This window comes from Mauremys mutica, chromosome 3 (assembly GCF_020497125.1).
Source record: "Mauremys mutica isolate MM-2020 ecotype Southern chromosome 3, ASM2049712v1, whole genome shotgun sequence".
NCBI lineage: Eukaryota > Metazoa > Chordata > Testudines > Geoemydidae > Mauremys > Mauremys mutica.
This window is the reverse complement of record NC_059074.1, coordinates 165,700,397-165,726,671: the sequence shown is the minus strand read 5'-3', so window position 1 is coordinate 165,726,671 and position 26,275 is coordinate 165,700,397. Positions and strand designations below refer to the sequence as shown.

The following is a 26,275-nucleotide window of genomic DNA, read 5'->3' as shown; positions in this document are numbered from 1 at the left end:
AAAACAGGAAAAAGCATGTTAGATCTGCCTCTGTTGTACAACACTTTTATCTGATTTGTTTAAGGATCTCTTCTCATCTTTAAGTGTAATGTTTGGCTTTAGGGAGCTTAACTCCCACTGAATGTTACTGTAACTTAGTTCTATAGATTTTTCTAAATCGTTATTATACTTTACAAATTGTACTGAAAAATATAAGGCTTACGACACTTCAAACTATATATTTATTCAATAGTCATAACAAGTCCTCCTCCCTCCTCTTGAAAGAGTTGTCTGCACAAATGTGTACCTACAAGCTTTTCAGGTATTAAGTGCCCTAGTTCCGATAACCACCCCATTTGAAATTACTTGTGTCTTTTTATTCTTTTCATTCCTATGAATAAAAAAAAGAGGGTTTTTTAAAACAAGATTTCTAGTAAACTACCTTTTAAAATATCGTTGAAGTCTTCTAGGCACAGTTCTTATATACAAGGTTTTACACATAAAGCAAATTGGTCTTTCACATTTTAAATTCAAAACAAAGCATTTATATTACACAAGCTTACTGCAAAGCTCCTGCAGACAATAAGGACATTTTCTGTGTCGTATTCTGTAGGGGGCCTTTTCAAAATTGTACTAGTTATCATTTTTTGCCTATAGAATGAAGTAGAAATTCAGGCCTGTCAAGAGAAATTGAATTTATTGGAGCAGTGTCTGGATGAACAACAGTTGGAAATGGAGCTCTTGAAGTTACGTAAAGAGCAATTAAATAATTCTCTGAAAGATGCTAACCAGACAATAGAAGAACTTAAGAAAGTTCAGGTATGTATTTTCCCTATACACTGTTTAATTTTTGACTTTCAAACTAAATTGCAACGTGGTATCTAGAAAGAGGCATCGTATAATGGTATAAGCACAGAACTGGAAGTAAAGAGCTCCTGAGCAGACCTCTGGCTTTGACTCTGCCTTAATTTCACCAACTAAAATGAAGATAATCCTACTTTGCCAAGGTCTGTACTTGAAAAGTAAACCGTGTTTAAACATGTCTTTTCACTCTGCCCCTAAGGTTAACCATAACTGACTGATGTGATATTAAACATAACAGGGCAGTGTCTACACTGCATGTTGTAACATCATGCTAATGAACACATTAATTAATGCCTTGTGAAACTTTCCAGTGTAGACATGCCCCTATTGTCTTTAAACTGTTTCTACTACCTCATTATGTCACACTCAATTTGTGAGAGCATATCAGTTCTGATGTATGCAGAATTTCCATCTAAATTATTAACTGATTCTTCTTATGACAGCACTATTCTTGCTAATAATTTAGATAGGCATGTCAACAATTCCACATGCCGTTGCAAAACATTTCTGGAAATGACTGTATGAAGTTTTACTTGTAACGTACATAGGTTGGGTGGAGCAAAGTTTTTAAACCTGTCCATCTAGCTGAATTTTCTCTTATCAATTCCCTCTGCGTATTCTAGCCTGCAGTCTTTTTCTACTTCTGTTTGTGGTGAATAAGGGACTGTACTTCTATGCTCTCACTTCATAAATAAACAAACATTGAAAAGCACTCATGTAGCACAGTGTGGAGCCGGTATTGTGGCAAGCAGGCACTGAATTACAGTACTCACTCCATGCCCAGCTAATGGAGCACTGTGCTTGATATTTACATTATCCTGTAGTGCTTTTTATAAGGCTGCCAGATATCCACCATCCATTTATTTTGGCATTCCAATGCACATAGCGTGGACAAACATGCCTGGACCACATGCTTTTCAGCTGGGTCAACTGGTTATTTCAAATATTATATTTAGATTATTATTTCTCTATCAAGGAAATCTACACACATGAAGCTTTCCAATAAACATGACTTAACTTTTACTGACAGGTGAGATACCATTAGTGAGAGTATAATGCTTAGACAGGAGAATGAAGTTTCCTATTAGCCACTAAAACAATATATTTTTATTTTATAGGTAGACAATCTGAAGCATATATATCAACTGAAGAAGCAAAATGAATTTGCTCGTAGAAAAATGGAGATGTGGATAAAATCCTGTAAGCAGCTACAGAAGGAAAAAGAAATGTTGCAGAAACAAATTAATGAACATGATGCTCTATTAAAGAAGCAAAAGCCAAGTATGTGGTAGCTTAATAAGGAAATGCGGTACTAGAATATAGTTATAAGTTAATCACGATTAAGGTTGTGACGTGACTTTCCTTGACCTCCATGAATTTTGCAGCACTGGTGCAGCTGAGGAAAACCAGGGGCCAGCCACACTGGCCGCTGCGCTGGCAGCCCCAGGCAGCTGGTCCCCAATGCTGCCCAGTGGTGGTGGGGCCCGGGGCTGCCCCCATACTCCAGTGACAGGGGACCCCGGGCTGCTTCCCTCTCCCGCATAGGGCCCTGGTCCAACTAGGGCTGCAGTGGGGCCCGGGCCTGCCCCCCCACCAGTCATCTTCTGGAGCGACCCTTTCCCAGTAGGTAAGATTAAGTCACAGGTATTTTTAGTAAAAGTCATGGACAGGTCATGGGGCTGTGACTTTTTGTTTATTGCCCGTGACCTGTCCATGACTTTTACTGAAAATACCTGTAACTAAAACGTAGCCTTAATCATGATCCTGTTTCTAACCTTAATGCATTTAATTATAAAGCATGTTTTCAAAACATCCATTATTACATTTGATTCAGATGAGGGCCAGATCCTCAGCTGGTGTAAATCAGTATAGCGTCTGAAGCTCTGCCATTCACACCAGCTGACAATCTGGCCCAAGATCTGTCTCCTCAAATTTCAGAGTCTCCTTATAGGTTACGAATATAAATTTTCAACATCTATGTTTTGAAATTAAAAAAATGACCTTACGATGAAGGGGAGGCTATATTTTTAAACGACTACAGTGTTGTGTATAGCGTCTTACAGTGCTTTGCTTGAGACATGTACTAATCACAGAGTGTAAAATGTTGGAGTATGTCTGTTCTTTCCATTGCTGGCCATCACAATAAATAAAATTCACATTCTGGGTATAGATGGCTGATAGTTCAGCATCCACAATAGAGAAATTTACATCTTTTAGAGTTTATACATATGTCCTTCCAAACAGCTTTTGGTATCCTCCTGGATTGTAGACAGTGAGAGAGGAGCAGCTCTAAAAGTGTTATGCTTCAGACAGTACCTCCATTTCTTCTTCGAGTGATTGCTCCTATGCATTCCAGTTAGGTGTGCGCGCCGCGCGTGCACGGCTCTTCGGAACATTTTTAGCCTAGCAACACCGGCGGGCCGGCTGGGCGCCCCCTGGAGTGGCGCCGCTATAGCGCTAGTTATATACCCCAGCCGGCCCGTCCGCTCCTCAGTTCCTTCTTCCCGCCCGTGACGGCCAGTTGGAACTGTGGAGTGCTCGTCGTCCTCCACTTACCTAGCTCACCTTGGTTCTACTTTTGTGTTTAATGTACATAGTTAGTTGTTAAAATTGGTTAGTTGAGTAGTCATTAGATAGATTAGGGGAAATTAGGGGGGCTTAGCCCCTCTTTTCCCGTCCGGTGCGGGTGTATGCCCAAGACACCGGGATTCAAGCCCTGTGCGGCTTGCCAGCGGCACATGCCGGTTGGGGACCCTCACGACTCCTGTCTTCGTTGTCTCGGCGAGGGACATCGACCAGATAAGTGCCCCATTTGCAGGTCGTTCAAGCCGCGAACGAAAAAGGAGCGGGACATTAGATTACGGCAGATCCTCATGGAATCGGCGCTTACCCCTGCGGTGCCGACACCTTCAGCTCCGCCGTCGTCCTCGGTGCGGAGCGCTCCAGCAGTCCCCGGCCGGTCCGATACCGAGACTGTTAAGAAGCAGCCGGCACTGAAGCCCCGGCACCGCTCCCATTCACCATCTGGGAAACGGAAGCCGCAGCCCAAAGCCGTAGAGACTGCTACGTCGAGGCCACCGGTCCAGCAGCCAGTAGCGGCGCCTTCGGCACCGACCTCGACAGCGCGCGGACCGTGCGCGGTACCGTCGACTCCGGCGCCAGCAGGGCCGTCGAGTCCGGTACCCCCGCGCTCCCCGGTGCAAACCGTGGTCGAGCTGCCTCTCCCGTCCACGCCCGAGACGTTCTCGACGGCGAGGGAGCTCATAGAGCTAACAGAGGCACCGAAACTCCGGCCCCCGGCACCGCCGGTGCAGGCTGTTCCGTCAGTGGGCAAACCGGCCGTGGTACGGCCTGCCACCCCTGACAAACGGGATAGAAGGCGATCCAGGTCCCGCTCCCGGTCCCGATCCCGGAGACAGTCACCTTCCCGCCGTTCAAGGTCACGGCACCGGTCTCCATCCCGGTACCGCTCTCCTTCTCGGCGCCGGTCGCAGTCCCGGTACCGCTCCTCATCGCGGTACCGGTCGTACTCCCGGAGGCGTTCCAGGTCCAGGTCCAGGTCCCGGTCCCGCTCTCCGGACCGTCGGCACCGAGGAAGGTCCGGATCCCGGCACCGCTCCCGACGCCGTTCTCGAAGCCGCTCCCGTCGACGACGGTTGAGATCGCGGTCGACCTCCCGGTACTCTCGCGGTCGAAGGTCCCGCTCGCGCTCCCGAGACGATCGGCACCGGTACCTGGCACCGTCCACGGACAGACTGGTGGCATCGACGGCGCAGTCCCTGAGCGCCTCTGCCCCCCCGTGGCCTTCCCGCCAACCGTCGGTCGCTTCACACGATGGCAGCGGTGCAGATTACCGTGCGGACCCACAAGGACAAGACCTTGGTCCTCAGCAATGGGGCTTCTGGACCCCCTGGGGGGCTTGTCACGAGGCTCAGGGCGCCCCCTCCCTCCCGCAACAGGGGCCCTCCGACCACAGGGTGCCGGAAGCCACCGTCAGCAGGCCCCCTCCATCGCCTCCGGTTGAGGTTCCACCGCCGCCGGTGCAGGCGGAACATCCCGTGGAGGCGGCGGCTTCGCACCCCATGGACGAGCCTCAGCCACTTCCCATTGGTCAGGGCCATTCCTCATCTTCCTCGCCCGACGAGGCGGTGGCGGGATCCTCGTCATCCGATCCCCCACCGATTGACTTACGTGCCCATCAGGACCTCCTTCGTCGGGTGGCACAAGCTATCAACCTCCCGGTAGCAGAGGTCATCGAGGACGAAGACCCGATCACTAATGTGGTTGGAGCGGAGGCCCCCATGCGAGTGGCCCTGCCTTTTGTTCGGACTATCCAGAGAAATGCCACCACACTCTGGCAGTCACCTGCGTCCATCCCTCCCACTGCCCGCGGAGTGGAGCGGAAGTACTCGGTACCCCCGACTGGGTACGAGTACCTGTACACCCACCCGGCCCCGGACTCTCTAGTTGTACAGTCGGTGAATGACCGGGAAAGAAATGGGCAACCCGCGCCAGCACCGAAGTCCAAGGACGCGCGCAGGATGGACCTGTTGGGCCGAAAGGTCTATTCGGCTGGCGGCCTCCAACTACGCATAGCCAATCAGTTGGTTCTCCTGGCCCGCTATGCCTATGATAATTTCATGGCCCTCTCTAAGTTTACAGAGTTGGTTCCCACATCCTCCAGGCAGGAGTTCTCAGCCCTGCTAGAAGAGGGCAAGAAAGCTACCAGGTCCTCCATTCAGGCCTCACTGGACTCTGCAGATTCCGGAGCCAGGACCTTGGCATTGGGAGTAACAATGAGAAGGATCTCCTGGCTGCAATCGTCCACCTTGCCGCCAGAGGTTCAATATACATTGCAAGACTTGCCCTTCGATACCAAGGGCCTATTCTCGGAGAAAACGGACTCCAGAATCCAGACCCTTAAGGATGGGCGCATTGCCATCCGTACGCTGGGCATGCACACGCCTGCGACACAGCGGAGATCCTTCAGGCAGCAGCCCTTTCGCCCGTTCAATCAGTCCAGGTCACGGCCTGACAATGCACGCAGGGGCAGACTGAACCGCCGTAGACCATCGGGCAATCGGCGTACCCAGTCCCAGGCGCCTTCCAAGGCCCCCAAGGGCCGAAGCAGGCGTTTTGATGGGACGCCCGAGGACGGCCCATCAGTCTCTCCCCCGGATCCTTCCCCGTTATTTTTCAATCGTCTTTCCCACTTCCTCCCGGCGTGGTCCCAGATTACATCGGACAACTGGGTGCTACGCACGGTAGAGTCTGGTTACCATCTTCAGTTTGTTTCGCCCCCACCCTCCCACCCACCCACCCCGTCCCTCTTCAGGGACCCCTCTCACGAGCAAGTCCTCTTACAAGAGGTCGAGTCTCTGCTGAGCTTGGGTGCTATAGAGGAGGTGCCGAGCGATCTGCGAGGCAGGGGATTTTATTCCCGATATTTCTTAATCCCCAAGGTGAAGGGAGGTCTACGACCCATACTCGACCTCCGAGAGCTCAACAAATACCTTGTCAAGCTCAAGTTTCGCATGGTGACCCTGGGGACTATCATTCCCTCCCTGGATCCGGGAGACTGGTTTGCTGCCCTCGACATGAAGGACGCGTATTTTCATGTCGCCATTTACCCTCCTCATCGGCGCTACCTGCGTTTCGTTGTCAACAATACGCACTACCAGTTCACAGTGCTACCCTTCGGCCTCTCTACAGTGCCGAGGGTATTCACCAAGTGTATGGCAGTGGTGGCCGCGGCCATCCGCCGTCGTCGGATACATGTCTACCCCTATCTCGACAACTGGCTAGTCCGAGGACCATCCCGCCAACTGGTGGCGTCCCACATGGCCACGGTCCTAGCCCTGTTTCAGCGTCTAGGGCTTATGATAAATGCCGAGAAGTCGATGTTGACCCCTTCGCAAAGAGTGGAGTTCATCGGTGCGGTCCTGGATTCCAATTTGGCCAGGGCCTGCCTGCCCCAACCTCGGCATCAGTCTCTGGTCTCTATAGTTCGAGACCTACAATCTTTCCCACGGACAACGGTGCGTTCCTGCCTCCGCCTTCTGGGCCACATGGCTTCGTGTACGTTCGTCACTCAGTACGCGAGGTTGCACCTTCGCCCGTTTCAAATTTGGCTTGCGTCAGTGTACCGGCCCCACCGCAACTCCATCGATATGGTAGTCACGCCCACGAAGCCGGCCCTCGCTTCGCTCACCTGGTGGCTGGACCCAGCAGTCGTGTGTGCCGGAGTCTCTTTCCGCCCTCCTCAACCATCCGTCACTCTGACCACGGATGCGTCAGAGCTGGGGTGGGGGGCGCACCTAGCCGACCTGCACACCCAAGGTCTTTGGTCGCCCCGAGAGCTCTCCCTCCATATCAATGTCAGGGAGCTGCGGGCGATTCGCCTCGCCTGTCAAGCCTTCTGCTCCCGTCTCCAAGGGCGTTGTGTCGCGGTGTTGACGGACAACACAACGGCGATGTTTTATGTCAACAAGCAGGGTGGAGCCCGATCTTCCCCGCTGTGCACGGAGGCGATGCTACTGTGGGACTTCTGCATAGCCCACTCCATTCACCTGGTGGCGTCCTATCTTCCAGGGGTGCAGAACACGCTGGCCAACCATCTCAGCAGGTCGTTCCTGTCCCAGGAGTGGTCCCTCCGCCCAGATGTGGTACACACGATTTTCCGGAGGTGGGGGTTTCCCCGGATAGACCTGTTCGCCTCCAGAGAGAACAGGAAGTGCCACCAGTTCTGCTCGTACCAGGGTCGCGCCCCGGGCTCCCTGTCGGACGCATTCCTCTGCCCTGGACGGGTCACCTACTATATGCCTTCCCTCCGTTCCCGCTCGTACATCGGGTGCTTCTCAAGCTTCGGAGGGACAGAGCCCACCTCATACTCGTCGCTCCGGCCTGGCCAAGACAGCACTGGTACACTCTGCTGCTCGAGCTATCGGTACGAGATCCCATCCCTCTACCCTTATTGCCGGACCTGATAACGCAGGACTTCGGCAGGCTCCGCCACCCGGACCTGCAGTCCCACCATCTGACAGCCTGGTACCTGAGTGGTTGACCCACACTGAGCGGGCTTGTTCGGTGGCGGTCCAGCGAGTCCTGCTGGAGAGCAGAAAGCGCTCCACTCGCTCGACCTACCTCTCTAAATGGAAGCGATTCGCCATATGGTGCGACCAGAGAGACATGAATCCATTCGTCGTACCTATCCCAACGATCCTGGACTACCTCTGGTCACTTAAAGAGCAGGGTCTCGTGGTCTCATCGTTAAAGGTGCACCTGGGGCGATATCTGCCTTCAGGCCGCCCGTCGGTCACCGGTCCATCTTCTCCGATCCGACGGTTTCCCGCTTCCTCAAGGGTCTAGAGCGTTTGTTCCCGCCAGTGCGGCCTCCGACTCCGCCCTGGGACCTGAATCTGGTCTTGAGCAGGCTCATGAGAACCCCCTTTGAGCCCTTGGCTACGTGTTCGCTGCTCCACCTGTCGTGGAAAACAGCTTTTCTCGTCGCCATAACCTCAGCGAGGCGAGTTTCCGAGCTCCAGGCCCTGACGGCCGGTCCTCCGTACACCATCTTTCATGCGGACAAGGTCCAGCTTCGGCCTCACCCGGCCTTCCTCCCTAAGGTGGTGTCAGCATTCCATGTAAATCAGGACATTTTCCTTCCCGTTTTTTTCCTGAAGCCTCATGCCTTGAGTCGGGATCAACAGCTGCACACCCTGGATGTCCGCAGGGCCCTTGCGTTCTACATACAACGAACAAAATCCTTCCGGCGTTCGCCACAACTGTTCATAGCAGTTGCAGAGCGCATGAAAGGCAAACCGGTCTCCTCTCAGAGGATTTCCTCATGGGTCACTGCATGCATCAGAACATGCTACGAGCTGGCTGGTGTGCCAGCTAACCGTCTTACCACTCACTCTACGAGAGCGCACGCCTCATCTGCCGCCTTCCTGGCCCATGTCCCCATTCAGGACATCTGTAGAGCGGCCACCTGGTCTTCTGTCCACACTTTCGCTTCCCACTACGCGTTGGTGCAGCAATCCAGAGACGATGCAGCCTTTGGCTCCGCAGTCTTGCACTCTGCCACGTCTCATTCCGACCCCACCGCCTAGGTAAGGCTTGGGAATCACCTAACTGGAATGCATAGGAGCAATCACTCGAAGAAGAAAAGACGGTTACTCACCGTTGTAACTGTTGTTCTTCGAGATGTGTTGCTCCTATCCATTCCAGACCCGCCCTCCTTCCCCACTGTCGGAGTAGCTGGCAAGAAGGAACTGAGGAGCGGACGGGCCGGCTGGGGTATATAACTAGCGCTATAGCGGCGCCACTCCAGGGGGCGCCCAGCCGGCCCGCCGGTGTTGCTAGGCTAAAAATGTTCCGAAGAGCCGTGCACGCACGGCGCGCACACCTAACTGGAATGGATAGGAGCAACACATCTCGAAGAACAACAGTTACAACGGTGAGTAACCGTCTTTTTCTAAATATCATCAGCCTGGTACTAGTTGCAGCTTTCTGGGACCAGGAAGTGCTGGAGTTTATTAACTTTAACAACTGTTTTTTAAGACACATACATTGGGGTTTTATTGATCACAAGCTTCAGTCATTTCAAAAGTTGTCAGGGGCTAAGTATAGAGCTATTAGGACAACAGTTTAAAGTGGTCACCACAATGTTAAAATACTACAACTTGTCTGCCATTAGCTAGGGTAAGTTAGGCTAGCAAATATTCATGTGTGTCCAATAAGTGGAATAACTACTGGTATAAAAAGGGATCCATATTTCTGAGACAAGCTATATTCAATTATATAAACAAAAACTGTTAAAATAATGGTGATAGGGAAAATTTGCCCCACCTGTCCAGCCTAGGTTATTATTTGCTTGCAGCATTTATTGTATTAGGCCCAAAGGCCTATAGTCTAGACAACTGTTATATATAAAGCCAAAGTTTGCATTTCTGCTTTTAATATGTTTATCTGTACAGAGGGCATTCAGGGAAAATGAGGAACCAAAAGAAGGAAATAAGAAAGGAGTGTTCAGCTTGTGTTTAGATTGCTTTATGAAGTTTAGCCTGTATAATGTAACCGCAAAGAAAGGGTCTTAAGACTGGCAGACCACCAACAAAAACTGCCCAGAAACAATGAAAGGAAAAACCATATATGGGAAAAAACTGAAGTAGCTTGTTAATGGTACAATTGATACTCCCAAATAAGGGAATTTTAAGTAAATGCTAATTTGCGGTTTTAACCTTTATAAGCTTGGTAAAATTTGTAACAGGCAGAGGGGAGCTTAACCCTCTCCCTGCATGCATGCTTGTACTACAATAAAAGTGCCTCCGGCTGCCTGATCCAAAATTCAAAGGTGTGGTCGATTTTTCCACAACAATGGTAAGGTGGTAATGTTAAACACTTCAAAGTTAGGAAATGCCAGAATGAATGTTTCCCATGCAGTGTGTGTCAGGGGCAGATTACAAAGAATCACGGTACATGTCGGCCTGACAGTAAATATGGTATCAACAGAGATCTCTTCTATAAAGTAACCCTTAGAGGTTGTCTGTTTTGTTTTATTTGGTATAGTTTATTGTGGTTGCACAAGTACACACCTTATGTACTTAATTAACGAATGAATGATTGAGATCATTGCATTCTAAACTCATCTTTCCAGAGTCTCCTTAAAGTTATTTGTACAGGTAATGACTCTTTCCTTTGGTCAGGTGCTGATGAGGTTGCCAGTGCAGAAGAAATGAGGTTGAAGCTGGAAGAACTAAAGGACTCTGCAGAAGAGAAAACCAAGGAAGCAGAAGAGAACCTGGAGAAGTACTGCACTCTGATTATTAATTACTATAAACTAGAGGAAGCAAATGAGCTGTTAAAAACACAGGTCTCTCTGTTAAATGCTCTGCTGAAACAGCCAGCAAATGCTGTTAATTCTCCTTCACAAAATTCAGATAATCCAGTAACACTTAACAATCAGTCAGTTACAGAGAAGAGGTCAGATGAAGATCCTACTAAGCTTTCAGGTAAGACAAAGATGCCAAGAAACCAAGGAAATTGATGGGGAACCAAAATCCCCTATACCAGAGACCTTATCTAAAAAAATTCAAAAGGGAGCCATCCACCAACATTCACTGACCCATATGGCGCCCTCACTCTTTCGGCCTGTCATGGAAGGTGCCGGGGCCCACTCGGAGACCCTGCGCTACGCTGAGTACGCGAGGGTCCCCGGCGACAGCCGGCAGGGTGAGCCCGACATGGACAGGGGGCTGGCCAGAACTATGATGGCAATTGGCCTGGGTGTTGCAGCTGTTGCATTTGCAGGTCGCTATGCTTTCCAGGTCTGGAAACCACTGTAACAAGTATTCAGAGAAACAGCAAAGAAAAATGCAACCGCTAGTTTTTCATCCTACTATAAAGGAGGTTTTGAACAGAAAATGAGTAGACAAGAAGCTAGTCTTATTTTAGGCATAAGTTCATCTGCTGACAAGGCCAAGATTAGAACAGCTCATAGGAGAATCATGATTTTGAATCACCCTGATAAAGGTGGATCACCCTACTTAGCAACAAAAATAAACGAAGCAAAAGATTTGTTAGAATCCAGCACCAAAAATTAATGTCCAAGGACTTCTGTGATAGAACTTTTTATACATTCCTTTCTACTGGAAATCCTGTAGATATATTGTGCAATAGCTACGTATGATGCTCTATATAGCTGCATAACATTGGATCAAATAGTCAGTTATCTATCTTCATTATTAAAGATCTAAGACTATTTAAAAAGCAAAAAAAAAACAAAAAAAAAAAACAACCATTCACTGACCCATGAGAATAAGGAGTATGAGCCAGACGGACTCCCAGAGATAGTCAAAAAAGGTAATTGTTACTTCTTTAGAAAACTGTCCATATTGGTGGGGAGTGTGCGCGCACACGCTTATCTAAATAATCGTGTTGTCATACATGTGACTTGGAAGCATTGTAAAAACTTGGACATCATTGGACTGACAGTAAATATGGTATCAACAGAGATCTCTTCTATAAAGTAACCCTTACAGGAGGTCTGTTTTGTTTTATTTGGTATAGTTTACTGTGGTTGCACAAGCACACATCTTATGTACTTAATTAACAAATGAATGACTGAGATCATTGCATTCTACACGCATCTTTCCAGAGTCTCCTTAAAGTTATTTGTACAGGTAATGACTCTTTCCTTTGGTCAGGTGCTGATGAGGTCGCACATTCACTGACCCAGGACAACGAGCCAGAGTATGAGCCAGACGGACTCCCAGAGCTGGTCAGAAAAGGTAATTGTTACTTCTTTAGAGGAGAACGGTCCACATTGGGGAGAGTGTGTACGCGCACACTTATCTAAATAATCGTGTTGTCATAGGTGTGACTTGGAAGCATTGTAAAAACTTGGACATCATTGGCCAAATTCAGCCCTGGTATAGGTTGCATAAATCCATTTAACTCAACTGCTTGTCAGAGCTGAGTTTAGCTCCTTGTGCTTTAAAAAATAAAAAAAAATAAAAAAAAAGTCCTATTATACAATTAAGGCTATAAGGGGATAATATCTTTTGTTGTAGGTGTATGTAATTTCTAGTGGTTTTGTCTTTTGGTCTGTGTGATGTCTTCCCATCTGTACAGTTTTGTAGTATTTGATGACAAATGCAAAACAGCCAAAAATTCTGAAAACCAGAGTCCTAATATAAGGTTGTAGTTTTGAAAATCAGTCTAGAGACATTTTGTTGACTTTGGGGCGCCTCCAAAAACTTTGCATAAGCCCTTTGGCAAAAGAAAGGGATTCTAGGCCCAGACATTCCCAATATAAAACACCTTTATCTTCTGGTTGATAGGAAGGTGGAATATTTTTGCTTAAACATTTTTGACTAAATGTTTTCTCATTGAAATGTGCTGTATTTTCAAAGCCGAGATGTATTGATTCTGACAGTTTTTGCTGGGAAGGTTTCTGAGGTACAAAGTGGACTTTTGAAGGGAAGAAGGCAGCCAAATTGAAAACCTGACATTTTTTATACAATTTCATTTTATGAAAGCATTTGAAAGGCTTTTGTTTTCATTTCAATCCAGAATAAAAACAAATTCTGAAACCTTGAAAGATTTTGGAAAATGGAATTGTCACCCTCTGGCCATCTCTATTTAGAACAACGGAAGAGATATAATTTTGAGATGGAAATGATTTTCCAGTTAATGGTGTCCCTTTAAAAGAAAAAGACCATTTTCTTGGGGGAAACTCTTTCTGCCATTTTAGTACAGGAGTTGTTGCACAGATCCACAGCCTTTCCTGAGTTCACATATAAAATTCTGGGAATGCAAGATATACTGGGGGAATTATTAGGACTATTTTATTCAGGTGAGGAAATCCTGTGTTGCTTTCCTATATTATTACCTCTTCTCATCTCCATCTTGAAATGAGTAAGATCAGATTGATTAGAACAATAAAGTAACTTAATCAGCTGTGGTTAATGGAAGCTGTTTATTTTTCAGGGTTTGCTGATATTCCTACTGAGAAAATCAGCCCTTATGTTTTGCGTAGAACAACTCTAAACCTAAGGACCAGTCCCTGTCTTGCTGCCCAAAGCCAAAGATTGTCAACCTGTTCCCAAAGTTTACAAAATGGCAGGTCAGATAATCCTGCGGAGATCTCTTAACTGACAGTTGGTGGCAGCAAATCACAAAAGGTAACTGTTCTTAAAAATGTATCTAAATGTGCAGGGCCTGGGAAATCCACATTATGTATTTATCTATCCAAGTGAGTCTGAAGATATGCTGTGGTATTCATACCTCCTTTATATCTGCTGTGAATATACTGAAGATGAGGTCATCAATGTAAATATAATGAATAAAGCTTGGCATATAACAAAGGTCTGGGCATAATGGTAAACTTAAAATGGTTGATATGATCAAATCTGTGATCTCATGCCAAGTGCTCATTAACTTGGTAAATGGAAATGAGCTAAATCTTCCCAATGTAATGCTCATCACAAATATGTGATTAGTTCTTGAAAGGCCTGGATGCTTAGAGCAGGGTGTGTGTGCGTGTGCATATATGTATTACACACAAAAGCATTCAAAAGTTCGGATATGCTGGAATTAAGTCTGCTTGTCCCAGTCTCTCTGCTCAGCCAGTCCCAGTTCTCCTCTCCTCCCCTTAGCTCTGTCTCTTCTCTGTGTCTCCTCCACAAGGAAGATTGTAATAGCAGTGGGGACTGGAATTTGAGATAACCCCAAAAGGTATATATATATATATATATATATATTGTGAAATTTTTTAACAGTTTTACAAAGCTGGTGTTGAACATCCCAGGGAGATTCCCGGGAAGGGGACAATATCAATCTTGGGAAAGACTGTATCTGGAACTCCCAAAGATTGAGGATGGTAGACTGGCAGAAAAGCCCGCCTCTGATGTATGCCGCATGGCATGGAAATTATTAATGCAATTGGGAGGAAATAGAGAAAAATGGGACCAGGCCCCTTTAACAGATATCGTGCAAGAAATTATCAGACTCCAGGGAAATAGGAGAGGCGTTTCAGGCTCTAATTGACACTGGAGCCTCTGTCTCACTAATTAAAAACACCCCGCAAGCAGGAATTAAAGGACAAACCAGTACCGGAAGGAATGGATACGGGTACCCTTCATGGTCCAGGGATTCCATACTTCTGGGAATTTAATCCAAACTCACCACATGACTGATGACGTGATACTAGGAACAGACTGGCTGTTTAAAAATAATATCATCATTGATCTCCCCAGGGGAATCCTATGGAGGATGGAAATGCTTCCTCCTTATCATCCCACAGTAAACCAAAATGCCTGTGTTACAGACAAAAAACGATATGCGGATTGCTGCCCTTACCATAGAACAAAAAAAGAGGAACGGCGCTCTAAATTTCCCATGGTCTGGACGCAGCGAAAGACAGATTGTGGTAAAATGAATACATGTGTTAAGATTGTAGGAGACTTGGTACCCCCACAGAAACAGTATCGGTACCCCTGGGAAGCCAAAAATCAACTAATACAGATAATTAAAGAACCAGAAGAGCAGGGAGTGGTCAGGAAAACAAACTCCGCTTTTAATTCTCCAGTATGGCCTCTCCTTAAGGTGGATGGACAGTCATGGCGCTTAATGGTGGATTTCCAAATAATTAATAAAGGAAGCATCCCAATGGCCCCCATTGTGGCAGACATGACCCAAGTGATACAAAAAGTACAGGCCACCTCCAAATACTTCTCCGTCATAGATCTTGCTAGCTGTTTTTTCGCAATACCCCTGCACCCAGATTCACTGGACCGCTTCACTTTTACTATAAGGGACCAACAATACACATTTCAGCACTTACCCCAGGGCTTCCAGGATTCCCAAGCCATCGCACACCAGCATGTTGTGAAAATGCTGGATCAACTAAGCCCATAGGATCAGCCATCGTGTTCTCCTATGTGGATGATATCTTAATTTTCAGAGGACCCGAAGAAGTCGTCCTGCGTCTCACGGAAGAGGTACTTGGCTTAATTCACGAAACTGGCTTTAAGGTAAGCCTGGAAAAGCTCACCTTGTGCAGCCCCGCATTGTTTATTTGGGTACTGTGATTGGTCTACCTATCTTCCCTCCTGACCAAAGAAAAGTAAGGGCGCTTGTAGAAATGCCAGCCCCTACAGATGAGCATTCCCTCAGGGTACTATTAGGGGGATTCAACTTCTTCTAACTACACATTTATAAATATGCTGAAATCATGCTCCCGCTTTGGAAACTGTTAAAGAAGACAACAAAGTGGGAATGGGGCCCAGAACAGGAAACCGCCTTGGGGATTTTGAAACAAAAAGCCTTGTCAGCCCCAGCACTGCGCTTTCTGGATGAAATTAAACCATTCATCGTCCGGTTAGCCGCAAATAAAGTTGCAATGGCAGTCACCCTGCTGCAAGAGAATGAGGATCAAAAGCTAGTACCCCGGCATATGAATCTAAAAAACTCCAAGGTGCAGAATTAAATTTTGATGCATGTGAATGGGAATGTCTAGCCGCAGTATGGGCTGTGCTAGCCTTTGAACCGCTTACCAGCCAAGTCCCAGTCACAATTCAAAGTACTCATACTCCCTTAAAATACATCCTGTCAGGAAAACTGATGGGCGGCAGGGTCTCAAACACCAGAATGGCACAATGGACCCTGACTCTAGTAAATCGAGGGGTCACTACTGAGACCGTTTCTAAACCAGACATTCTGACCCATGCTTTGATCGAAAAAGGAACCAAGCACGAGTGTCCAGAGACCACACTAGAACAAAGGATCAGTCAGGTGCAAGCACTCCCTCTTGAGGAATTAGATATGGTGGGGCAGGAAAAACATATTTGGTTTACTGATGGAAGCTCTATGGTAGTACAAGGGAAGAAAAGAATTAAGTATGCTGCCATAAATTTGGAAGAAACAGTGATAAAAAGATATTTGGACCAAGGCTCAGCACAGCATGCTGAACTTCATGCCATATACCAAGTCCTGACGCAGTATGACAAAGACAAGTGCCCCCAAGCAATATACATCTATGCTGATAGCAACTACTGTGTGAACGGGGTACAATACTGGATGTATGATTGGCAAAGGATTGGGTGGAAAGCCACAAATGGCAAGGAAATAGCATATATGGATGAATGGAAGTGGATTTACGCCTGGGTCACCGCACACCCCAACCAACTAAAAATTAGACATGTAAAAGCCCATGAGAAAGGCTCAGCAGCCGAAACGGTGTGAAATAACCGTGCTGATGCAATAGCCCAAGATTATGAGGGAGTGGCAGTGATAACTCGAAGGCAGGAACAGAAGGCATTAGAATCAGTCTGTGTCCCCGGAAGAATTGAAAGACAGGAACTAGTGAACATAGCTCACCAGTTTATTCACGAAGGAGTAGAAGGGACTCTGGGAAGGTTGAAGCAAGTAGCAGAATGGAAGGGAATGAGAGATGTAGAGACATGGGTAAGAAACTGTGTGCAATGCACAAAAGATACCCCTCCCCCCCACACCAGCCTCAAATGCTGCACCAGTGCAGACTGGGTCCTTGGCATAGAATTCAAATTGCTTTTATTGACAAACTGCCAAGAAGTAAGGAAGGATTTCAATATCTGCTTGTGATAATAGATGCATTTTCAGGATAGGTAAAGGCCTTTCCTACCAAAAACAAAAGTGCCCGAAGAGCTGTGAAAAAGTTGTTCTCAGAAGTAGTTTGCTGGTATGGAACTCCTGAGATCGTGGACTCTGACAATGGAGGGTCATTCATAGGGGAAATGTTCACAGTCATCAGGCCAAGTGGTGAGAATGAACCAGACCATTAAGGAAGCACTCAGGAAGGTTGTGGACACCACCAGTAAAAATTGGCCAGACAAACTGCCGCTCATTCTCGTTGCGGTCCGCAGCAGCAACAGATTACGAACAAAAATCCAGCCACATCAACTGCTTTTCGGGCAAGCCATGAAGTTGGTCATTGACCCTGAACAAATTCGGGACATGGAGGGTTCAGCATCCCTGGAAACTCATGAGTATTGGCAGCGGCTGAAGCAGTTGCAGGAAAACAAAACCACTCTACAGTTTAAGGTAAACCAGGCCACTGAATTAATGAATCGAAAAATGGATCAGGAAAAGTCTGGGAATCCCCAGCTATGGGAAACAGGAGATTAGGCAATGTATTTAAAATTGGGCAAAAGGAACCACACATTGGAGTCAAAATGGACGGGACCATACTCCGTAGTGGATCGCCTCGGTCCACTTATTTACCGTATAAACAAGAATGTCAAGTTAAAATGGGTCCATGTGTCGCAAATTAAACTGTTTGGATACATTTAATATTTTCATTATGTTTAGACCCTTAGGTCACGAATCCCAGATGCCACTCAAATACCGGGACCCTTGGACGTGGTGCATGTTTATTGTTCTCCTCACAGAATTACTGGGCGTAGCGTTGGGCTGCTGGTATTCACCGTACTGCAGGTGCTCCTTGGATAATCGGTCCGCTTTGCAAATTCGATTTTTCAGACAAATCCCGACCGCTGAAGAACCACCTTATGGCACCAGAACTAAGGCAGCTCCTGAGCCTACAATTGTCCATCTGGATCCTGTGCTTTAACCCAGTTACCAAAGGGATTCTACTGGATCCAGAGGGCATATTAAGCCCCAATGCAAAGGTTAACCACAGCCAATACCAGGAATCACGAGGGGAAGGTAGAGCTATTTCTGAAACACCCCCAAATGAGCGCCTCTTAAAAACAACTTGCACACCCTGGGCCCTGATCCAATATCCTACTATTCGCTTACATTGGGTAGACTTAGCTACGAACCTCACCATATCTTCCTTTGGAAATACACGTGTATGTGGGAGAAGGGAATCTTGGGTTTCAGATATTTACAGATGTCCCAAAAGGGAGGGCAAAGAATTGATTGGTGGGACTTCACTTGGAAGGGTACGTGGGAGACACCACTGCAATTTCAGATTATCCCTCACTCCCATATGGGATGAGGTGATAAAATCCGGAACACTGGTAACTGTTAGTGGTTTATTGTCCAAGACATACTCAGGAGGTCACGTTCCCTGACGGATGTGACTGGGTATGGGAAAAGGAACACCTGTTTGTAGTAAGATGAGGCCCTGAAACACAAACGCTTGTGTCAGAGGCCTAGTCTGAGGTCTGAAGCATGAACCAAAGTACTTCCAGGCATTGCTAAGCAAAAGCTGGGCTGTGAGCCAGAGGCAGGACTCACTCACAGAAGTTGGCGAGAAGAGGGTTGTTAGAAGCAGGTGCATTCACACATATAAGTACTAACAAGAGGAACTTGTGCCAAGATGGCACCTGGGCAGCCCAATACAAGGACACTCCATAGACATAACAAGGAATAAGCAGGTGCATCTTGAAGACAGGACGGCATGATGGATAGATCTGTTTGTCTGGAACAACATGATCAAAGGGGAGACAGCACCCTAATGAGCCAAGGGGCTGTACCTCAATACGTCAGTAGGGATGAGTAATTTGTCCTGTAACTGTATAAAAGTAGTCTTAGGGTACGTCTTCACTACCCGCCATATCGGCGGGTAGCAATCGATTTCTCGGGGATCGATATATCGCGTCTCATCTAGACGCGATATATCGATCCCCGAACGCGCTCCTGTCGACTCCGTAACTCCACCAACCCGAACGGCGGTAGCGGAGTCGACATGGAGAGCCTCGGACATCGATCCCGCGCCGTGAGGACGGTAGGTAATTCGATATAAGATACTTCGACTTCAGCTACGTTATTCACGTAGCTGAAGTTGCGTATCTTATATCGATTTTCCCCCGTAGTGTAGACCTGCCCTTAGTAAGGCATTTGGCCAGCTTCTTTAGAAAGGAATTTGCAAGTTAAGTGCCCAGTCAAGAAACACTTAACGCACAATGGATCTTGGAAGGCTCTAATCCACATAAGAAGTCTACTTGAGGACGTTCAAGATAGCATGTGAACCATGGCTGCTACCTGTAAGTTCTGAGTCATGCATGGACATGTGACTTGCCCATGTGACTCCAAAACGCCATCTTGTAGCTGGGATTCTACACAGGGGGAGGGAGGGGTGTCCACCCACAAGAGAAAGTCTATTTAAATCCCTGGGAGACCCCTCCATTTGGTCTTCAGCTGGCTCAAGAGAGCCTCTTGACTCCAAAAGGATACCTGAAGGAAACTGGAACAAAGGACAGTAACCACAGGCAGCGTGAGTGACTGCTGGACCCAGACTAGAAGGAGATTAGTCTGTAAAAGGAAACTTACTGGAACACCTCTGAGGGTGAGGTTTTATCTGTATTCAGTCTTCTTACTGTATTAGGCATAGGCTTGCGTGTTTTATTTTACTTTGTTTGGTGATTCACTTTGTTCTGTCTGTTACTACTTGGAACACTTAAATCCTACTTTTTGTTTTTAATAAAATCGCTTTTTACTTATTAATTAACCCAGAGTATGTATTAATACCTGGGGGTGGGGGTCAAACAGCTGTGCATCTCTCTCTGTGTTATAGAGGACAAACAATTTGAGTTTACCCTGCATAAGCTTTATACAGGGTAAAACGGATTTATTTGGGGTTTGGACCCCACTGGGAGTTGGGCATCTGAGTGTTAGAGACAGGAACACATCTTAAGCTGCTTTCAGTTAAGCTTGCAGTTTGTGGGACATGGTTCAGACCTGGGTCTGTGTTTGTGGTGGGCAAGCATGTCTGGCACAATCGGGCAGGGTTCTGGAGTCCCAAACTGGCAGGGAAAACAGGGGCAGAAGTAGTCTTCGCACATCAGATAGCAGCCCCAAGGAGGTTTCTGTGATCCAACCCGTCACAGGGGGAATGCACTTAAAGGGGAAATTTCAGATGCAGAGCAAATTTTCAATTTGTTCCTCTAAAGTTGTTCCAGGCAAAGATCCTGAGCTGGATTACTTGCAAAATCTTACTTGTTCAATATAATCATTAGCTGGGGCAGTCAATCATGGTATAGACAACTGTCTGCTTTCTCTCTTTAACCACTAAACTTTTCCTATTAAATAATGCCATTTCCACAAAATGAATGTAGGTCCCACAAATAGTTATATTATCACCTGAAACATAGAGCTTGCAGTACTCATTCAAGTATTCATTTTAGTACTTACGGCTACTTTTGATATTCATGTGTCCTCTGAAAGGACCCATCCTGGAATATATGGGGATCATGGCTAGCTGGGATCCTAGAAAAGAAGGAAAAATACTGGTTAGCTATTTATTAAAGCAGGAAATAGTCAACTATCCCTGAGCTAAGAGATGATGAGGGAGGAGTGTTGCCTAGTGGTCAGAATGCTCACATATTACCTAGGCAGGGAGCAGAGCACTGGGACTCCTGCGTTCTTGTCCCAGTATACTCATTGTGAACCACAAGCTGCTATGACTTAAATTCCGTGAACCCCCATGACTCATGACTCCACTGAAGTTGTAAAGGGTGTGACTCAGATGAGGACTTGCCCCTGTGTGACTTTGAGTAGGTCTCTGAACATCTTTGAGCCTGTTTTCCACTGTAAAATGGGTTCAATAATATTTACATCTCTCCCAGAGCGGTACAGAGAGGCCTAATCTATAAGTATTTGTAAAGATGTTTGGAACCTCAAGAGCTCTGTAACAATGAATAGCATTATTATACTAATAATCTCCCAGTTTAGAGCCTGATCCAAAGCCCACTGGAATCAGTGGAAGTCTTTCCACTGACTTCAATTGGTTTTGGAACAGGCCTTTAATGAGGAAAAGCGCTCCTTCCATTTACAAACACAGCCACATAATTTACTCAGCCCCTCCTCCCCGCCCATTCTCTTACATGTAACTAGGTGGAATGAAGTTTGCTCATGCAGATTTCAGTATGAGTCATGGTGCAGGGGTACCCCATGAAAGCTCTTCTGTGGGGACTCTGCACGGTTCCAGCTGTTGAGATTTGGAGGAGCAGGACAGCCAGATTCACCAGAGTCACCCCTTCTCCCAACACCCAGAAGAAGCTGGCACAAGTGCAAGCAGCCTGCAATGATATATATTGTTTGTCCCTCCCCACTGTGCCATCCCCATACAAGTGTTCCAGGATAGCCTGGGTTTGGGGACCTCCTGGCCATCATGGTTCCTACAAGAACTAGGCTATCCTGCAGAGGTAAAGAACTAGGATGGGGGAAGAGGAGAATCTGGTCCTCGGTTAATGGTATAGGGAGATATGCCCTACTCCTGTTGCCTTTAAATAGGAATCAGGCATCTAACTGCCTCTTTCAAAAATCTCCCCAATATTCCCCCTCCTCCCCGTTCCTGTTACCAGTTAGCATAAGGACTTTGGCTAAATCATCTCAGGAGAAAACTCCCTGTGACAGCAGCACATCCCCGAGAATCTCCTCAATTCAAGAACAATGCACTGTGTTGACATTTGCACAATGTCACTGTGATGATGCGGTTCTGGCGGGACCCAACTGAGTGCGCCAATTCAGGGCAAATCGCTTAAAACAGGGCAGTTACAGCCCAAGGCTGGGGTTTTTCCACCTCTAAGGCAAACCAAACCAGCCCGACACAGAGGACTCTGGTCTCACCCCACTGGCTAACCACGAGTCACACAAGCAATTCCCTTAGACACTCCAGTTTCCTAGTATCACCACCAGTGCCACTTGTCCTGGGGATGAATGGTTATGAAAACCAACACCCCAATAAAAGAAAACAGTTCTCTCAATCCCAAAGAATCAAGACGCAGACCCAGGTCAATATACAAATCAAATCTTACCCACAAAGATCTGTTGCCAATCCTTTAGAATCTAAAATCTAAAGGTTTATTCATAAAAGGAAAAAGATATAGATGAGGGCTAGAACTGGTTAAATGGAATCAATTACATGCAGTAAGGGCAAAGTTCTTAGTTCAGGCTTGTAGCAGTGATGGAGTAAACTGCAGGTTCAAATCAAGTCTCTGGAATACTTCCACAGCTGGGATGGGTCATTCAGTCCTTTGTTCAGAGCTTCAGTTTGTAGCAAAGTCCCTCCAGAGGTAAGAAGCAGGATTGAAGACTAGATGGAGATGAGGCATCAGCCTTTTATAGTTTTTTCCAGGTGTAAGAACCTCTTTGTCCTTACTGTGGAAAATTCCAGCAAAATGGAGTCTGGAGTCACATGGCCAAGTTCCTGCATACTTTGCTGAGTTACAAGGCGTATATGCCTTCTCTCAATGGGTCAATTGTATAGCTGATGGTCCTTAAAGGGCCATCAAGCAGGCTAGGCAGAGCTAACACCAATTTGTCTGGGATGTCTCCCAGAAGCATAGCACAAGTTTCAGATACAGACAGGATAGAGCCAATATTCATAACTTCAACTAAAAAATGACACATGCATACAGACAGCATAATCATAACCAGCAACCCATAACCTGGTCTTAGACACCTTATATGACCCCCTTTACATAAGATTTGGTGTCACTACATGACCTTGGTTGCAACCATGTTCTATATGGTCCCAGATTATATCAATAACATCACAGTCACATAATATACAATCATGTGAAGCATCAACTGCGGAGCACGTAAACCTCTGTGCTAAAGAAAAGGCAAACCAGCATGCTGCTATGTAATATGACTCATGGCTGGCATGAGCAGTGAAAAGAACACAACACAAATGACTTCTAAAGATATGGGGGAAAAAAATGGGACTGCAGCACAGAAGTCAGACCTAAAACAAAACATTGAAATGAGCCCTATGTAGCTTCAGAAGTGAGGGAGTAAGTACATAAGCTAACAAGGAGAACTGAATTGCATTGACATTATGACGGTCTATTACAATGCTGACGGGTGATATTTATTTCAAAAGGAGGAAATATGGTACATTTTTCAAACTGCTTACATGATTTAGGTGCCTAAGTCCCATTTTCAAAAATTACTTAGCATTTGTCTTCATGAGAAATTTGCATCAAGATCATTTAAACTGGTTTTTAAACCGATATAGTTCAACCAGTGCAAAAGACTGCCTGGACACCCTCATTTCAGTATGAGCAGTTTATTTTGATTTAGTTTAAACTTGTTCCTAATCAACTCAAGCTAAACCACAATAAGCCATTCTTATACTAAAATAAGAGCATCCACAGTCTTTTGCACCAATTTAATTAAAGTGATTTAATTTCACACCCTGTGCAACTCTGTCACATGGACAAGCCCTCAGGCACATAGGAGCCTAATTCTCATTGGCTCTAGGCTTGTTTCAACAATATTATTATCATTATTATTTATTGTGAACGAGCTGTTGAAAAGAGGACAGAGTTACGGTCACTTTATTTAAAAGAAATTTGACTCGCAAATGAATTTGCGATAAATTGTTAAAACAATCCAGAGATTACTTATTTGTGTCCCATTTTATCCTGACATCCTTGTTCCGTGATAAATCCTGAAGTGAAGAAGTCAATGGGAGACTACCCTGAGGTAAGGACTGAATAAAAACTGAGCAGGATCAGGCCTTTAATGACGTAGAAGAAAATCAAATTGCAAATTTGCAGTAGCAAATTGCCTGATATCAGAGGCATGTGCACCTTATTTCATTAGGGTGTGCACCCAGGGAGCCCTGCCCTAACCCCACCCCCATCAACTCCCTCCTACTTCCCACCCTGACTGCCCCCCTCAGAACACCCAATGCCCCTGCTCCTTATCCCCTGACTACCCCCTCCTGGGACCCCTGCCCCTTACTGCCCCCCAGGACCTCACCCCCTATCTAAGCCTCCCTGCTCCTTGTCCCCTAACTGCCTCCCTAAGATCCTAACCCCTAACTGTCCCCAACCCTTAACCACACTCCCATCCCCAAACATATCCCCAGGACTCCCCATGCCTTTCCAACTGCTCCCCTCCCCCTGACAAGACCCCCCAAAACTCCCAACCCATACAACCCCCCCTGCTCCCTGCCTGCCCCAACCCCTCTCCACACCCCTGCCTCCTGACAGGCCGCTCCCAGAACTCCCGACTTATCCACACACACCCCAGCTCCTTGTCACCGGTAGACCCCCTCCAGACCCCCCCCCCCCCCGACTCGCCTGGCTCCCTGTCCCGACTTCCCTGACCCCATACAACCCCCCCCCCCCCCCCGCACACACACACACACACACACTCCCTGGCTGCCGCCTCCAGAGACCCGCCCCGCCCTTAAACACCACCCCCGGGATCCCACCCCCATCCAACCTCCTGTCCCCCGACTGCCCCCACCCCTTATCCACCCGTCACCATGAGGCTCCTAGCAGCATGTTCTACACCGCGCAGAGCCAGGTACCGGGCCCCCCGGCAGCGCGCAGCTCCCCCTCGCCCCTCAGCTGGCTGCGCGCGCGGTGGCAGGTCTCCGGATGAGCAGGGAGCGTCTCTGCCTCCGCGCGGCCCCGCCCCTCAGAGCGCTGCGTGCGGCTGCAGGTCTCCAGGGAGGGGCCGGCGGCTTCCCGTGCCGAGAGAGTGGGGCTATTGTCCCTCTCCGCCCCACACTCACCGCAGCGCCCGGGGCTGCCCGTCCCCGCCCCCGTCCCCGCTCCCTTCCCCCGCGCTGAGGTTCGAACAACCGTCGCCGCACGGTCAAACCGTCGCCGGACAGGCAAACCTGGATGGCGCTGATTGGTCATTAGCGCAGCCACTCACGACCCAGCCCCCCCCCCCCCCCCCGTTGGACCAATGGGCTCAAACCGCAGCGCCGAGCCCCTTCGATTGGTGCGTTCGGAATTATTCAAACTCCATTGGCTGTTGTGGGAGGGGGGTGATTGGCTCCGATGCTGTCAGCAGGCTGTAGGCGCAAATGAAAAAGCAGCAGCGATAGCAGTGGGCAGGGCAGTTACTGGCTATTTATTAGGGAGGTTCGGCAGCAACACGTCACCCAATGTGGCCAATGGGAAGGCAGATCGCTCAGCGAGCCAGGGCTGCGTTCTGTGGGGCAGGCAGGGGAAAGGCAGCGTGGAAATGTTCTGGTGCAGGTGTGACGACTGTCGTTACACCTGTGAGTGAACGGTGCGTCTGTTCTAACTGTGCACATCTGCCCCCCCCCCTCACCCCACCCGGGCTGACCCTGCAGCTGGGCTCCTACTTACCTCAGTGGGACTCTTGCATAGAGATCAGCTGCCTGGCATGGTGCCTACAAAGCCTGCTGGTCTTGGCTAGACAGGCGAGAAGCTGCCCCTGTTCCTTTCCTTTCCTTTCCTTTCCTTAGGTCTGTCTTTCCTTCCTCTAATGCCTATTTAAAGGGGGAAAAAAACACATCCGCACAGTACAAGTTACTAAGAAAGCTGTGCTAACTCTTCACCCTACTTTACATCCTCTACCATCCTCTGTATTTTGAAATGTGCCTTTTAGGGCAGGGAGTGTGTCTTCTCTGTGTTTATACGCCACCCAGCACAATGCGCCCATAGGCCTTTGGGTGCTATCTTAATATAAATTACATACAAAAATACATTAAAAGGATGATATTTAGGTTGCAAAGTCAAGCTCTTAAAGGTTAAGAAATACCAAGTTTTAGGATTCTCATGCAACCTAATTCTGCCCCCATCCTGTGCAGTGAATGAAGCAGGATCCTGTGGCAAACGGTCTGTTATCATGTAATTAAGGACAGTATCATAATGCCTCGGGCACAAGGGGGCTAAATTAAGGTTGCATGAGCAACTGTAAATCTGGTTGTGCAACTATAACAATCCCCCTGCTATCACCAGTGGGACTTTAGCCTTTAGCAACATAGGACTATAGCTGGCAACAGGAGAAAGCTGTTATTTCAGAGGGGGGAAAGGACTAATGGGTTTAGCTGCTGCCCGGGTCCTGGATGTGGTCAAAGGGAAGAGTTCATCTCAACACTGGTATTTTTTTCTCTCTCTTTCTCCCTGTTCCCCAGGAAACTGATGCAGCTCCTGTCTTTGTGGTATCCCTGGAGGGGGGAGTGACACTTGGAGCCACGTACTAA

General features: G+C 47.4%; 2 pseudogenes; both read left to right on the top strand.

Moving 5' to 3' along the window:
* Positions 1–711: 711 nt before the first annotated feature.
* On the top strand, positions 712–26,275 carry LOC123366688 (annotated as a pseudogene).
* Positions 11,001–11,523, top strand: LOC123366420 (annotated as a pseudogene).